Below are 15,997 nucleotides of genomic sequence, written 5' to 3'. Positions count from 1 at the left end.
CAGTCAATCTTTCTACCTGCAAGCATTACTCTTTTTAAATATTCTTAAAAAAAAAAATTTCCATAATAAAGCAATTCAACTTTATTTGGAATTTCAAAAGGAATTAGCTGTGGCATCAAGGAAATATCACTTCTATTAAAGAATAATAAAGTATTTTTATATAAAACCAAAAATACTATAGCCTTAGTGCTGCATTAAGAACCGTAAAAGGCTCAAAATTGGGAGGCAAATATATGGTTTGACATTCTAGAGTCTTCAATTTACCTAATAATTCAACTTATAATATTCTTTACATAAAAACTTATGTTATGCCTACTTTCCTTTACACTCTAAAACTGTATAGTAATTATTTTTTTTAGATACCTTATCTCATCGAAAAGATACCCAAATTTTCTTATTAAATAACAAATATTAAAGAAGTTTATCTTAAGAGTTTAACATTTAAGTAGTTAGGCGTTTTTATTCTTTAACGAATTTAAGAAATTTATGACTGGGAAAAAGTTGGATAAGATTGTTAAACTGCTCTATTTGAAATTATTTAAAACAAGATAGAAATTTTTATTTTTTCTTTTGAATTGTAAAGATTTTATAAACATTATACAATATAATGACAAATTGTTATTATTATTAACTGTTTGAATAATGCTTGTACATACAGGTATACAATTTTGTGTCTTAGTTTAATGATTAAAGATAAAGATAAATCTTTGATAATTTTATTACAGAATAATTTTTCAGTCTGCACATTCATACTTGTTTGCCAGAAATATTTTTGCTCTTTTTTCAATTCATTATATTCCAATTTGTAGCATACATATATATATTTTAAAAAGCTAGTTTATCAAAGGCGATCGCTAACCAAAAATTACATCTTAAGGATAGTTTTAATTTGATTATTTTTTAAAAATGTTTATTGAGTTATTTACCACCGCACATAAATATACACATAGTGACTGTGATATGAGCAAAAGATAAAATACAAGATGGTTAATTGTTAAAACTCTAGACTTAGACGTTTAGGAAGACTATACTTAACTTGTAACAGAGTTAGTATTGCGCTGTTAATTCTTTTAATTATCAAAAATAACTTTAACTATGAACTTTGAGATAACAAAAATATAGATTACAATTTTAATCTCTTTTAAATTCTGCACCCTAATCACTAGGTTGAGACAAAGCGTCATCAGACTAGACTTGAGAAAGATATTTTAATCTCTGTTGCCCGAAAAGGAGGTAATAATTCACATTGATGGTATACGAATCTCAGTTTTATACCGTGATAAAACATCGGAAATATCTTTGAGCATTAGTTTACATTTTGATTTGTCAAAAAAGAAGACAAATCGGCGAACAAATTCTTTAGTCCACACTTAACAAAGTAGATCTTTATAAACAGTTTATGTTTTTCTTTGTAAAACAATGGGCTCTAATAGAAAAGTAATCCTCTTTCTCGAGTTTTCCTGTGCCCAGAATATTCTGGAAGGAGCATTCAGGAAAAAGAACAACATGCAGAATTTATCCTTGCTATTTTGCTCCATTAGAAAACTACTTTTTATCTATTTAACAGTTTCAAAATAATGCAGTATGAAATGTTCAGAAAATGGTATAAAGTCACAATGAATTCTTCTCAATTGCAAAGAGGACAGATTCAAGTCTTGTCTGAGCTCTGAATGTAAGAGCTAATATTTATTATCAAATAAAACTTAACTTTTTTAGAAATAAGTATAAGTTATACACAGAAACAAAACAATAAAATAAACTGGTGATAATCAAAGCTTCTTATTGAAATATGTTAGATTATTGAAAGTCTTATTTAAAACAATGGTTTTAGTGTTTGTCGACTAATCACTACTTTACGAATTATAATATTTGACTCATTCTTAGATTAATTTTCAATGTATCATGCAGCAGTGGAAAAAAATAAAATAAAAACAAACAAGAAAACGGAGCATTAGTGATAATTTAAAAAAGAAAAGGAAGAAGATAAAAGTTCAAGAATTACAAGATTATGAAGCTTAAACTCTTAACAACATAGTTAGAGAGTGTTGCCGCAAGTAACATGTTTAAAGAAGTGGGACCATGGTTACAAGATTGTAGGTATGGAAATCTTTTTTGGAGATTAATATTAAAGAATATGACAGGTGGGATCCCATAAGAGGAGTGCTGGAGTAGAGTGAATTAGTAGGGTGGGCCGTAACTGAACTACAAATCATGACTGATCTCTAGGCACCGTGCGCTAGCCTTGTGTAGCCTACCCTTTCCTCTAGTCCAGATCTCTATATTCACATAAACACCCATACCTTTAGATATAGACCTAGATATAGAGGTGTGAAGATTTACATCATCGCAAGATTTATCTATTTCTCTTTGATCATGGTGTTAGTAGATTTCTTCTGTTAGTATATGGTGGTCATGCACAAGCATTTACACACTCAGGCACAAGTTAGTACATTCGTGTTGTTCATATGGCTGGTCGTAGGTCAAAAAATTCTTCCAACATGGATCAAAATATTTTATCAAAGTTATATACCTAGTTATTAAGGTTAACATCATGAGGCCTGTTAGGCATTAACTTAACCTCTTTTATAACACAACATTTGTATCCCATGTACACATTATTATGTTTAAGAACATATTTATTTACACCTCAAATTTATGATAACTTGTTGAACTCTGGTAATTTACCTTTACAACGCCTGGAAATAACTTAATTCACTACAAAAAAATATCAGCTACAGCTGAATCACGTTTTAGGCTAATTTCTAGCAATAAAAAAAATAATAAATAATGTTTTTTGGGAATTAGATCTTTTATTTTTCCACTTGAGAACAACGTCCTGATATTGGCGGTGCTTTTGTAAAGTAAAACATTGCATTCATGGATGTTGAAGAATTTTACAAAAGGAAAGCAACACTCTGTTACTTCTATCTCTACTACAATTTACTGCCAAAATAGATTTTTCTTTTAAAATAGATTCTTCTAGATAGTGTGGGTATTCCAAAGTAAATGCTGTGGATAATGCTGAAACGTTTTGACGCTCTTCTCACAGCTTACTGCAGAATTTCTGAAGGCTATAGTTAATTAGTTGTGGCAAGAAGTAGCTGCTCTTCACCAAGCAGAAGTTTTTTTTTTCTGGCATTGGCTTTTCACCGTACAGCCAACTTCAAAGCTTATTCCTTCCTAGGATATTTGATCTTAACTATGTAACTTCCTATCCTCAAGTATATTTGTTAATCAAATCTTCAACAGGTTTCAGGGCATAGACATTATTAGAAAAGATGATGTCCTCGTATCTAGAAGGCGCACTCAAAGTTTTGTACAGCGAGATGAACAGCTCATCTCTTTCTTTCTTATAAAGTGGGCATTCCATGACGACATGTTTAAAATCTTCTTCCTCCTTACACTTTTCGCACAACGGAGTAGCTCGTTTACCGATTCGATGTAGGTACGACCCGCAGACTGCATTGTTCGCTCTCAATCTGCTAATTGTAGTAACCAATCTTTTGTTCATGCCTGTACCTTTAAACCAAGGTCTTTTAGGCAATTGGTTCACCAAACGTTTGTAAAGAAGCAGAAGTTTCTCACTTCATTAACAGGGTTTAGTATTGAGATTTAGGACTCTAGTCTTTGATTCTGGCTACCTAAATTTGGGCTGATGTGGAAAGCCTGGATTTTCTAAAATGGTGAGATTTATCCTTCAGTACAACAAGCGGTTATTCCAATAAGCCTCTAACCTTCCAGGGTAAAGTAATTGACCTACTAGAGTTCTTGTAAAAGGAGGAAATGGCATCCCCTGTTAATGTAGCAATCATTAAGTTGCGGCATTTTATCTCTGGCATATAGAGAGCAGAGGAGAGAGGTTAAAATCCTGAACTTCACAACGATTGGAGGATTGATCTATTATCTTTCAACGGGTTTGCTGCAGTACCATGGAGAACAGTATTTCTTCGAGTAATAAACAAAAATTAATAATAAATAGCTACGGCTAATCGAGAGCAAATTTATTCAGCAAATTGTTTGTGTTTTAGAAAGGTTATTTCAAAGTTATTCAGAAAGTTTGATGACATTTGCAGAGTGTACGATTTTTAAGAATATGATCTGGTTGTTTTTGATTACGAGAATTCGGAATTTTCGGAATCGAGACAACCCGTGGTGAACATTATTCCAAGGTTGGCCGAAAGGATCTAATAATGTACCGAGAGACATGGTAAGTACTAATGTAATTTATTTGTTTAAATTCTTGTCTGATTTTCTGCTTACGCACATTTTTTTTTTTGAGGATTCAGAGCAAAAGAAAAACTAACCTAGTTATATAAAATAATAAAATTAGGCCGATTTAAGTGGACAGCAAACAATAGCACTCGACACTCAAAATACCAAAACCTCCGTAGCTTGAAAAAGAAGTCAACAAGATTTAATCCCCTTTGCTACCTCTTCTGAAAAGACCTCTTTTTTTTTCAGCTGCTATTTTTACAGCTTATCTTTCTTGCCCTCAGCTGAACGGCAGGTAGTAAGGGCTTGAGTATGACAAAGAACCAGGAATTGTATCTTGTTTTGTAGGATCGTGTCAATGTGTTGGTACAATGGGGGGGACTGCCAACTAAGTTTAGTTCAGTTGGAGTCATTCTAAAAACTACTTTGTGTGATATTCCTATTCTGTCACAACAAGCTACAGAATTAGAAATAAAAAAAAATATTAAAGAGAAAATATTGAAAAGAACGTAGACCAGCAGCAGGTAGAAGAGTTTATGTTTTACAACGCATTGCTATTAGTGTCCCATTGTTATTACTTGCTTGTTCCTTAACACAATTACTAATGATTTGTTCTTGTTTTCCTGTCGTACATTATCCAGCTCACTTCTGTTTTTATTTATGTAAACTGTGTCCCTCACATGTAAAGTACCAATAAATTCTATTAAAAGTAACGAATTACTGTGCAACTTTGAAATACATGTCTCGAATAAGCTCGGATTAGGCCAAAGAAATGGAAAAGACTTGCTAATAAAATAAAGTATAATTTCCTTTCGGAATGCACAAATATTTCATGTACTAACTGTTCAGCATGTTGTAAGAAAAAAGTAACAATATAATACGCTTTAATTAATCAATTTTTGTACAGAATGATATTTTAACTAAAACACGAAATCTCTTTGCTTGTATAAAGAGTATTCATGGTAATCGCCCGTTCACGAAGTTTCTCTTTGCTTTTGAGCAATAAATTTTATTGAGTAAGAAAAGGGAGTTTGAATGGGGTATATCAATTGACTTTTTAAATAATTATTTTATCATTAAACAGTTTTAGAAGATCTGTTTTATTCGTTTAAGATAATTTTAATCTGATTACGAAACGTTCACTGAGATTGTAATTAGAGATAAGGCTGTTTATTTTTTTTAAACCAGAATGTTTTGGGATGGATTATTGTGGATGCTAATTTTTCTTGGGTTTCTATTGTTTGCTTAAGAGTGAAGAGAAATGAAGGTGTAATTCCTTTATTAGAACGCCAGGCCAAGTAAGTGAGAACTCCGATCTCAGTTAATGATGATGATAAGCCATTTTTTTAAATTTTGTTCATAGAATTACAATATTTAATCAGCCACAGCTGTAGCCACCTAAGGTGCCATTAGTTACAATTTTAGTTATATAAATTCACCCAGACCAACTTGAACAAATTATACATTTTTCAAAACAAATGAAATGCCTATTTTACATTAAAGTGAGAAAAATAAATATATGTATATTAATAAAAAATATTAATAGAATAAAAGATATTAAATAAATAAAAGATATTAATAGAATAAACGATATTATTAAAAATAAATATTAAAAGATATTAATAAAATATCTTTCATTAATATATGTATATTTATTTTAGTTTTAGCCAAATAATATTTTACATGTTTTAACCTCTGGTTAGAAATTAAGTAATAATTTATTTGAACAATTTAAGTTTTATGATCATTAACTTCATCAATTTTTAAAGTTGAATTCATATTGTTTGAAACAAATATTGTAGAATTTTAAGATGCCAATTTTTCTCTGTTTATTAATAAATAATTTTTCAATTATTCATTTTCTTATTCTCATACTCTAGATTTATTTTAGAAACTGAGTTTTGAAAGAGATGAAACTGAGTTTCATTTCCTATAAAATGGTTCTGGAAAGGCAATGCCCTAAGAGCAATTTTATTTGGCTTAACTTTAGTTCTATTCGGCTTTTCAAGGGTTTTCAAAAACCTCTTGGAGTTCACAAGTTCCGCTTGTAAGCATTTCCGCCTAAACCACTTTTTTATTCGTACAGGTAGTTTAGTATGAACTGCGATGGATGTAGTGCCCTGTTCTTTGTCAAAATGTCAGGCTCTCTGTAGCCTCATAGGCTTTTGAGCCCAAAGCAATTATTCGCAGGCCAAATGGTTCTTAAAGCCTTAGAGCTAACAGTTTTATTACAATTTTTGCGAATAGACCCTTTGGTTTTTTCTTGTATCTTTTTTTTTTGGTTTTTTTTTGGCATTGGCTTTCGCCATACAGCGAGCATCATCTAGGTGCTTATCACTAGAATATCACTCACTCTCCATTCTTACTTATAAATACATTCGCTTCACACATTCATCCCTCTACTATATACAACTATTTACATAAATCTTACAACCAATGTATGGATCTCCTACATTCCTGCCATCCTTATAGCTTAACCGAAATTAAAATCACATAATCCTTCTCTAATCATTTTCTTCCATTCATTCTAATCGGCTATAACTTTTAAATAATTCATATTTCATTGCTAGCTCTGCTATGGACTTAAGCACATAGATGTTGGTGAAGAATATTATGTCTTTGTAGCGAAATAGTGCATCTAAATACCTGTATATGTCGTCAATGTGGATATGTTCTGATATCTTACTTTAGATGTCTATGTTGAGAAAATTGAAAAAATGTTCGATTATTTATCTTCCGTTATTAAATATAAAAGGTCTTCAATGAGAAGACACTTTTGTGCTTGTTAGATGTTAAGTTAAGCCTGCTAATAAATTAACTTACTTAGAAACACTATTTCAATAATGATTATTCATACTTATTCTCAACAAAGGAACACAAACCACACTCTAACACATTGTACATTGTAAATATGTATACTGGTAAGTTAAATATCAGATTACATAAGAAAATTGCATTAGAGAGTGGGTGGATTTAGTTTAAAGGCGGGCAAAATGCTTGCAAAATTTTCAGGCGACTTATGTAAATGAAGGTTTTTTTTTTTAGGAACTAAGTTAGGCACTTTTGAGAATAACACTACCCTTCAGGCATTTCATTTACAATCATTTTATCCCTTTCGCTCTGCCCAAAAAAAATAAAGATTGATTATTATTCAGTAACATCTGGTTTTACAATAATATAGAAAAATATGTTATTTTTTTTTGTTACACCACATAACACTTGGAGGCTTTATGACAGGTTACCTTTCAACATAACTATTATTTCTTATTCTATTCATAAAATTTGACCCGAATAAAAAACACATTCGCGGAGGTTACTTATTTGTTGTGTCGTACTTAATCCTCTTTACCTAATTCCAGTTAAGTTACTTAACTGACTTACTCACACAGAGAGAAGAGTAAAAAAGTTGTAATCATTGCACATTACTGAACAATGGATTATCATTCTTAAAAAGAACTATATAATTCTCTCATTAATAATTCAAATTGTTCTGCTAGGGTTTCATTTATAGAGACAAACTGGCTTGAATAATTATAGAATTAAAAAAAAAAACAAGATCATCTGATATGAAAATCTATGATCAATAAATGCAGCGTGCAAGTGGTGCAAAGAAGAATTATTAAGAAAAAATTCTAGCCAGACATAATGTTAAGGAAGTGCTCGGGATGCTGTTTGTGGAGTACTATAAGAAGTAGAAAGAACAGCTGGTCTGACCAGTTTAAAAAGAAATATACAAAGCAAAAAAAAAATTATACACATATCTAAACGGGTGATGATAGAAGTAGGGCTAAACAAAAGGTGACCTGTTAAAGAAACAGTACCATATACACATGTGAAGACGGATCGGATAAAAAGGAGGTTAAAAAAAATTGAACAAAATTGTAGGCGTGGTTTTTAACTGATAGATAATGGCTTGCATGAATTAGTTGGTATATTATTTTTCTTCTTCTACCTTCAAGTCTGTTTAAGTGAGTTCTTTTTTTACTTACCAACTTAAATGAAATAATTATGTGCGCATTGTTTCTTACCAATGTTTTTCTTCCTATTTTAGGAGAAGATATATTACGATTGTGCAGCTTTTCGATATAGTTTCAGCCTAATACATCCGTTTTGAGGGCCCCTTGTGCCTAATAAGTGGTTTTTCGAATTTGAAATGCGACAGAGTTGCTTTTTTTTTTATTTTAAAGAACCTTAGATCACAACCACAATCACTTTTAATAAAATTGTTTCTGAGAAAATGTTTACAAAATAATTTAGGTAACCTGATTTCTGTGAGCTATAAAGTAAACAGTAATTAATAGTCATTAATAATTACTTTATCCTGTTATGTCTCGAAGCTTCAAGTCATACTTGTATTAAGTTGCGCTTATTCGATGTAAGACATCGCGATAAGAATAGGAATTCTTTCATTCAGAGCTAGTTGCAATGCTTCACACATGCATGCGATTGTACTAGCTGACATGTCCTTACTAAGTTAGCTCAGGGCAGGGTGAGACGGCCTGGGTATCCTGAGCCATTTTGAGGAAAAAAACTTTATCAGCCTTATCCACCTTCAAAGGACCTGACCAAAAAAGGCTGAGGCCGAAAGTTTCATGGTTCAGTAGGATATTCACGGCATGCTGTTCAAGGCTGAGGGCCTTTGGACAATAACAGGCTTTTGTCAAGCCACTGCAGCCTTAATAAAATCATGCTTTGTTAACTATAAGCATGCATCTGTTACTATAGCTAAATAGAACAAAAAGGGTAGCCCTCATTTAGAAAATAAAAGGTAATAAAGAAGTTAAAAACACGGTACTGTCTTTCAGTTCGAGCAAAATGCCGTCAGCAAGTATTTAGACCAATGCAGAATGGAACAAATAGGGTAACTCTAAGTTGACAAATAAAACGTAAAACACGAGAGTAAAACATAGAACTGTTTACTAATTCCACCAAAAAGACGCTATTACCGGCCTCTATCAACGATTATTAAGGCCAGAACTGGAATGAACAAATAGGGTCGTCTTCATTTGGAAAATAAAAAGTAAAAAACATGGAAAAACACGAATTTGTCCATAAGTTCAACCAGAATGTTGCGTTTTCCGTCTCCAACAGTTGTTATTTAGGTCAGTGGTAGAGAAAACAAATATGGTCGTCCTTGTTTGGAAAATTAAAGTTAGAATGGAGAGAAAAAATCAAGGAATTCTTTTCTAGTTCGACGAGAACGCTACTAATTCTGGCTTTTTTAGCAGATATTGAAAGCAGAACTGGATGAAACATAAAGGATAGCCTTTATTTAAAAAATAGAAGGTAAAAAAAGAAAAGAATACAGAATTGTTTTCTAGTTTGAACAAAAAATGCTATTTCTGTCTCCATCTTGGAGTATTAGCGATAGTACTAGAAATAGGTACAAAAAGGTTTGACGGAAAGAAGAGGAAACGACACTACAGAGTCTGATTATTTCCCGTACATTGGGGAAGATCAGAGAGTTCAGCAATTTGGAGCAATTCGTGCCCGCAAGCTTTATCTATAATATGTCTAAAGCCTAATTAAACAAATGGAACTGGAGGTGAGTACCAACCAAAATGGTTCTAGAAAATAGGAGGTCTGTTCAAAAAGTATCGCGAATTTTGAAATTCCGCGGATTACGTATATTCGATTTTCGATTTTTTTGTGGCGTTATGTTGGTACTCATGTCTCTCACTTATGCCGACAAGTTTGGTCATTTTGAATGTTCAGTTAATTTTTGACAGCTGCTTTGCTTGCTCGTGTTTTGGCTCGTCTTCGATTTTTGCCTATTCCAAAAAATGGATCAAAGAATCTTTTGAGTGAAAAACAAAATTAAGTGCGCGGATGCATTTCGAATGTTGACTGCGACATATGGTGAAGCTACCTTGGACCGAAGCAACGTTTATCGGTGGTACAAAATGTTCTCAAAGGGCCGAAGAGCACGTCAACAACAGTTGAAAACATTGATGAAGTGAAGAAAATATATTGGCCAATCGTCGAATCATCGTTAAAGAAGTTGCTGAGGACCTAAACATATCGATTGGCTCGTGCCATTCGATTTTTACCAATGATTTTGGCATGAGATGGGGTCGCCGCGAAATTCGTACCAAAATTGCTCAATTTCGACGCGAATCTTTGGCCAAAAACAACACACTAATGATGCCGCAGCCACCGTATTCCCCAGATCTGCCCCCTGTGACTTTTTCTTGTTCCTGAAACTGAAGAGGCCCATGAAAGGACGACGCTACGCTACGATTGAGGAGATAAAGACGGCATCGAAGGAGGAGCTGAACAAGATCACAAAAAATGATTTTTTGAAGTGCTTCGAGTATTGGAAAAAACGTTGGCACAAGTGTATAATATCTGATGGGGATTATTTTCAAGGAGACAAAATAGATATTCATGAATAAATAAATCCTTTTTGAAAAAACACAAAATTCGCGATACTTTTGAACAGACCTCGTATTTCTCTTGTCACTGTCTCGTAGACTAACAGGCTAACCTCCAAGAAAACTTCAATCCTAATTTAGATTAAAAAATTATGTCAGAGAACAGATGGATTCGTGTTTCTGTACAGATGAAGTAGAGTTGAGCCTTCAATTCTTTTCTTAAAGCTGGAATCTTCTAAATAATGTATGAACTCTATGTTACATTTATTAGCATATTGCTGGAAAACTTTAATTAATGCAAAAGCTATAGTTTCAAAACATGTCCTTTCCTATTTTCTGGCTCAAAGGATCCTAAACTTAGATTTTCTTTGCAAAAATTCACAAAACTTGTACAAAAACAATTCTTCAGTGTTACGCGGGCAGGTGAAAGTAAGAATAAGAAAAAATTATCCTTGAATAAACTGTCGCCTGTTTATTAAATGGAGATTGGTTCAATAATAAATCAGTATTGAAATGGTTGATTGCCCGAAGGCGAGTTGGTGAACCAAAGAGTTGTAGGAAGTTCTGGTGGCTAGGAGGGGTTTGTAAAAGTTGTGGCCAAACGCGATTGCCGCTTCACAATCAATCTTCTCTCGAACTAACCTAAGATTAACTTCTCCACTTTTCTCCTTCTAAATGGGCAAAAGTTGATCTCTTAATCCGTCAGTCGTTTATTTCTTAGTGCATTGGTGAACTGTGTTCGCCTGCATCGTTTCTTTTTTCAGGAAATATATTTAAAAAAAAAAACACTAGACAGATTTCGTGCCCGCCGTGTTATGAAAGGTATGGGCAACAGTTAATCATTATTTACTCGCGCACTCCATCTACATCCTTAAATTAAGACTCTGTTGCTATAGTTCAATTAACAGCTATATGCTCAAGATACTCCAGTTCAAGATTTCACACTTTTCAATGTCTAGAAATAAAGATGAGCAAAACAATTATGGTCACAGACAGATATGAGTAAAACAGTCAATTCCACTATTTAGAACAAAAATAAACTGAAAATTCCTCTATTCAAATTTTAATTTTCTGTGTCATGACCATAAGTTTGTAAATACGTTCAATTTTAGGCCTTATTGAAATTTTAATTATTTTTATTTTCAATTTTGCCTTTCTGCACTTCTTTATTTTTAACGTCACTGCCTTTAACATCATCACAAACCTTCTGCTACTTCAACTTCTTCAGTTTCAACCTTCTTTTTCCGACCTTTTTCTTCACCATTCCCGTCACGTTCTTCATCCTCAGTTATGTAAAAAAAGTAAAGTAATTACCTATTTTTTCAGGCGGGGCTTAACGTCCAACTACCAATCAGGTGTCGTGGACGGAGGCGACTAACTAGCAAACTTACTTTACTGAAAATTTCTTTTATTAACCATTAAATAAAATCCAAAGCCTAAGACCGGGAATCGAACCCAGTACCACAATGCATATTAGCTTTGCAGGTCTCGCCTCTTAACCCGCTCGGCTACCGTAGCGCCTTCCTCAGTTATGTCTCCTACCAATTTAAAAAACCATCTTAGATCTTTCTTTTTCACTCATTTTAAAACTTATTTTATTAAATCTAATCAATCAAGTGTCACTATTCCTATCCAACTGATGTCTACAATACCACTTCTGATTAGGAATTAACAACTAATCCTTTATTCATTCAGCCTTTATTTATTAAATTCAATTTGCAAGGCGCCACGGTAGCCCCGCCTAAAAAATTGGCGATTACTTTACTTTACTTTTATAAATAATCTATTTGTGACGGAAACATATACATCATAATAATTTACAAGTAATACTTTCTTTTAGCCAATGCATCCCATATTTTGTTGTGTACACGTTAATCTTGTTGATTTTGACAATAATTAGGGTCTGAATAAATACTGATCTAACAGCCATCAAGACACAATACCTCTGACTTCATATCAAATATTATAATTAGCAATCAAAGGATACTGGCAACAATATTGATGAATAGGATTTGCTTTCCGTCCTTCAGATACCCTGCTACCTTAGTAATATCGGCTCTGAAACGAATCCATCTTTCAGCAAGCATCTGTAATAATAAAAAATCAAAAGTTGAATCAACAATTCCAATTTTGATGGAATAGTTTGTATAAAACTAGATTGTAAATATGGTTAAACTAGCAACATAGGTCACGTTTATGAAATTCACCTTCAATTTATTTCAATTTTAGATCACAAAATAAGATCTATTTAAATATTACTTTCAGTTAATGGATTGAATATAAATTAATCAAATGAAAAAAATACAAATAAAAAAAAATCGCAGGTGTTATGTATTAATGGAAGATATCAGTTAAAGATAAGAGAAGTTGAACACAAAAGTAACTTACATGTGAGTGCTATTAACTAACTAAAGGATGTTTAGCCGTCGGCTCTTCTCGTATCTAAAAACTTCATCTACAACTACTCGGCTTTAAACACTCCTACTAATATAATAAATTATTAACAGATTTCTTATAACTTTAATTCTCTTTATGTATCCAACTCCGACTACTTCAGTCCAAATAGTCTAATAAAATTATTCCATTATGAAACTTTGATGAAAAAGCAAGATGAAAAGTACTCTGCATTGTATATTGTAATTCACATACTGCATAATTTGTGATTGAAAGTATTATATTAATCACAAGTGATTGTAAATTGAACTTTCTTCACTATTATGTAATAATAATAAGCCATTTATTGCTGTTGATGTACTAATACTCGATTAGATTCATTATCTTTTACTTTCAGCAAAAGTCTATGGCGCCTTGCAAAGGATTATTTATTTCATTTCTTACTATTAACGTATTTTCTTTTAAATATTTATAGATGTTACAAATATAAAAACAATTGAAAATATGAAGTGCAATTGAATAACAATTAGAACTAAAAAAAGTACAAAAATCTTTTCTTATTAGTTGAATATAAACAATGGAATTCTTCTACTTTGATATATATTAATTATAATCGTTCTTAAATGAGTTATTGAGTTTTAAACTTCACTAAAAGAAAGAAAATAATCATAATTCTTAAGTAAAATAATAAGTCTCAGATTTGGAAAGTATTGTAGTTTGTTCAGTAGCACCGGATAATACTCGTATTATTGATGTAATCCTTTGCACACGCTTGATATCTTTAATTCAGGCAGATTTTCGCCTTTTATCCACTATTAGAGAATTTTTCATAAATTTGTTAAATAATTGGGCTTTCAAACTCAAAGCTTCTTCATGCAAAATAAGTCTTATAATCTAAATAAATCCTTTAATTTTTTTTGTTTTTAAATTTTACCGCAATAAACAAGGACAATAGGGCGCCACAGTAGCCAAGCAGATAGAGGCGAGGCCTGTAAAAGCAAGAACTGACACTTGGTTCGGTTACACATTTTTAAAAATTCCTTTCTAACTTTGTATTCATTTTATTCCACAATAAATTCAGCTGATTAACCCTCATTGGTGTAGCTTTCTATCCACTTTAAAGGGCCGAGCGTTTCCCATGGTTTTTATATTTAGAAAGGAGAAAACATTGAATTTGGTATCTTTTTTAAAGAAATGTTCTTGATTATATTTATATAAACATATGTTTATAGTAATTTTTATCGATAAATACATTTGAAATGCGTTCTTTATAGAAACGACTTCTAAAAGACTACGAATTAAGACAAAAGCTTTGTTTGTCTCGTCTCAGCCTCAGTCTAATGCGCATTTCTTCACTCTTAAGACTAACCCCGGCTTTTATGGAAGTACGAGACGCTCTTTTATAATTCTCTGTTAATTTTTCCAGTCAGGAACTTTATTCTGAATTAATTGTGGTCCAAGTATTGTTGCTTCGTAGCTTGTATTAATGTCTATTAATACAACTATAAGAGGTATTCTTAGGTAGCAAATACTTATTTGTCATTTCGAAATTTTACGCATTACAGTTTTTTAATAAAGTATAATGAATTTTATGGCTTCAATTGATATTAATATTTTCATTCTTAAAGATCTTAATATATATTTAATTTATTTTGCTTGTTCTAGAAGTACTTTAATGACGGTCAAGCTAACATTAATGCATTATTATAACTAAAGTGTGTTTGTCTGATATGTTAATAGGAATTTAAATAAAAATGTAAACTTCTATCCTCCAAAAATCTTTAACAACTTCTTTGTGTACACCTTAATACTTTAACTGTATTAGACATTCCTTGACTACGTGGCTTCTTGTATAACATTTTTTACGTACTTTCTTTATCGTTTCAGAATGTTAGTTTGGTATTAGTATACAATACAAGTTTAGGGTACAAGGTAGGTGGCAAACTGTATCAAATTTCGTGACCGTGTCAAGCAGCTTCTGGGGACGGTAGTCGTCCTTTGGAATGTGCCAAGAATCATTAACTGGAATGATCACAATCAGCTCCAAAGATCGGATCTTTTTTTATTCGTTTATAAATATTTATTTAAACTAAATATATTTTATTTTCAACTTGCCGATGACTGTTTTACATATTGTTATTCTTAAAGTTATGATTTAAATTATTTGTATTATAAATCTAATAATAAATTTACTTTTCATTTCTCAATAATAATCATTAGTTATTTATACCCAGTTATGACATTTGGCCTCATAATCAAGAGGATCCACTCGTTGTGATTCGAGCAATTAAAACCAGTTTGTTTTTTTCAGTATTCTGAGCCTTTCTCTGCTATGAGTCTGAATGAAAGATAGTGTCTGTGAATAAACTGCAAATCCAACGAACGAATACAACTGAAAGGTCCATTTAAAAAAATTTACGTGACATTTAAATTTGTTTACGTATGCAAATATGTTGATTCTTGATTTTGTTTTTTGTGAGATTGTTTGACCCATAGTTCATTAAACGCATGTGTTCGAATGGTAGTTTCGATTGTAGGTCATCTGGTAACATTTGTAAATGATTCTGTGTTGGTATTTCTAAAAAATTCAGTCGATAGCCATGTGGTTTTTCATCAGCTTCCTCATTGCAGGTTTTAGCTGAAAGTTACGGGATAAGGGCTAAAGATATTTTAATATCTCATTTTCTTCAGTTTTTTTTTTTAACGATTTTATCACAAAAATGTCAATCGATGAATAATTTTGGGCCGATGTGAGTGGCCTCTTAGTTGGTCGTTAAGCATCCAACGCTTCTAGATGCACTGCGAAGTCCTTAAAGTTCAGACCCAGCTTTTTATAATGTATTTATAATAAACTTCCCTAATAATAAAGATTAGAACCATTAAATGACAAAAATGTTTTGGCCATTGAATAATAAATAATTTATTTCAGAAGCCATTTTGATTAACTCCGTGCTCTAATGTAAATCGTAGCAATAATTCAACTCAAATTCAGTAGCTAGCGCTGAATGATAACACTA

This window comes from Rhodnius prolixus, unplaced genomic scaffold, assembly GCF_049639745.1.
Source record: "Rhodnius prolixus isolate KJV_2025 unplaced genomic scaffold, Rpr scaffold_6, whole genome shotgun sequence".
NCBI classification, from domain to species: Eukaryota; Metazoa; Arthropoda; class Insecta; order Hemiptera; family Reduviidae; genus Rhodnius; species Rhodnius prolixus.
The sequence above is the reverse complement of the archived record's forward strand: the minus strand, read 5'-3'. Positions refer to the sequence as shown.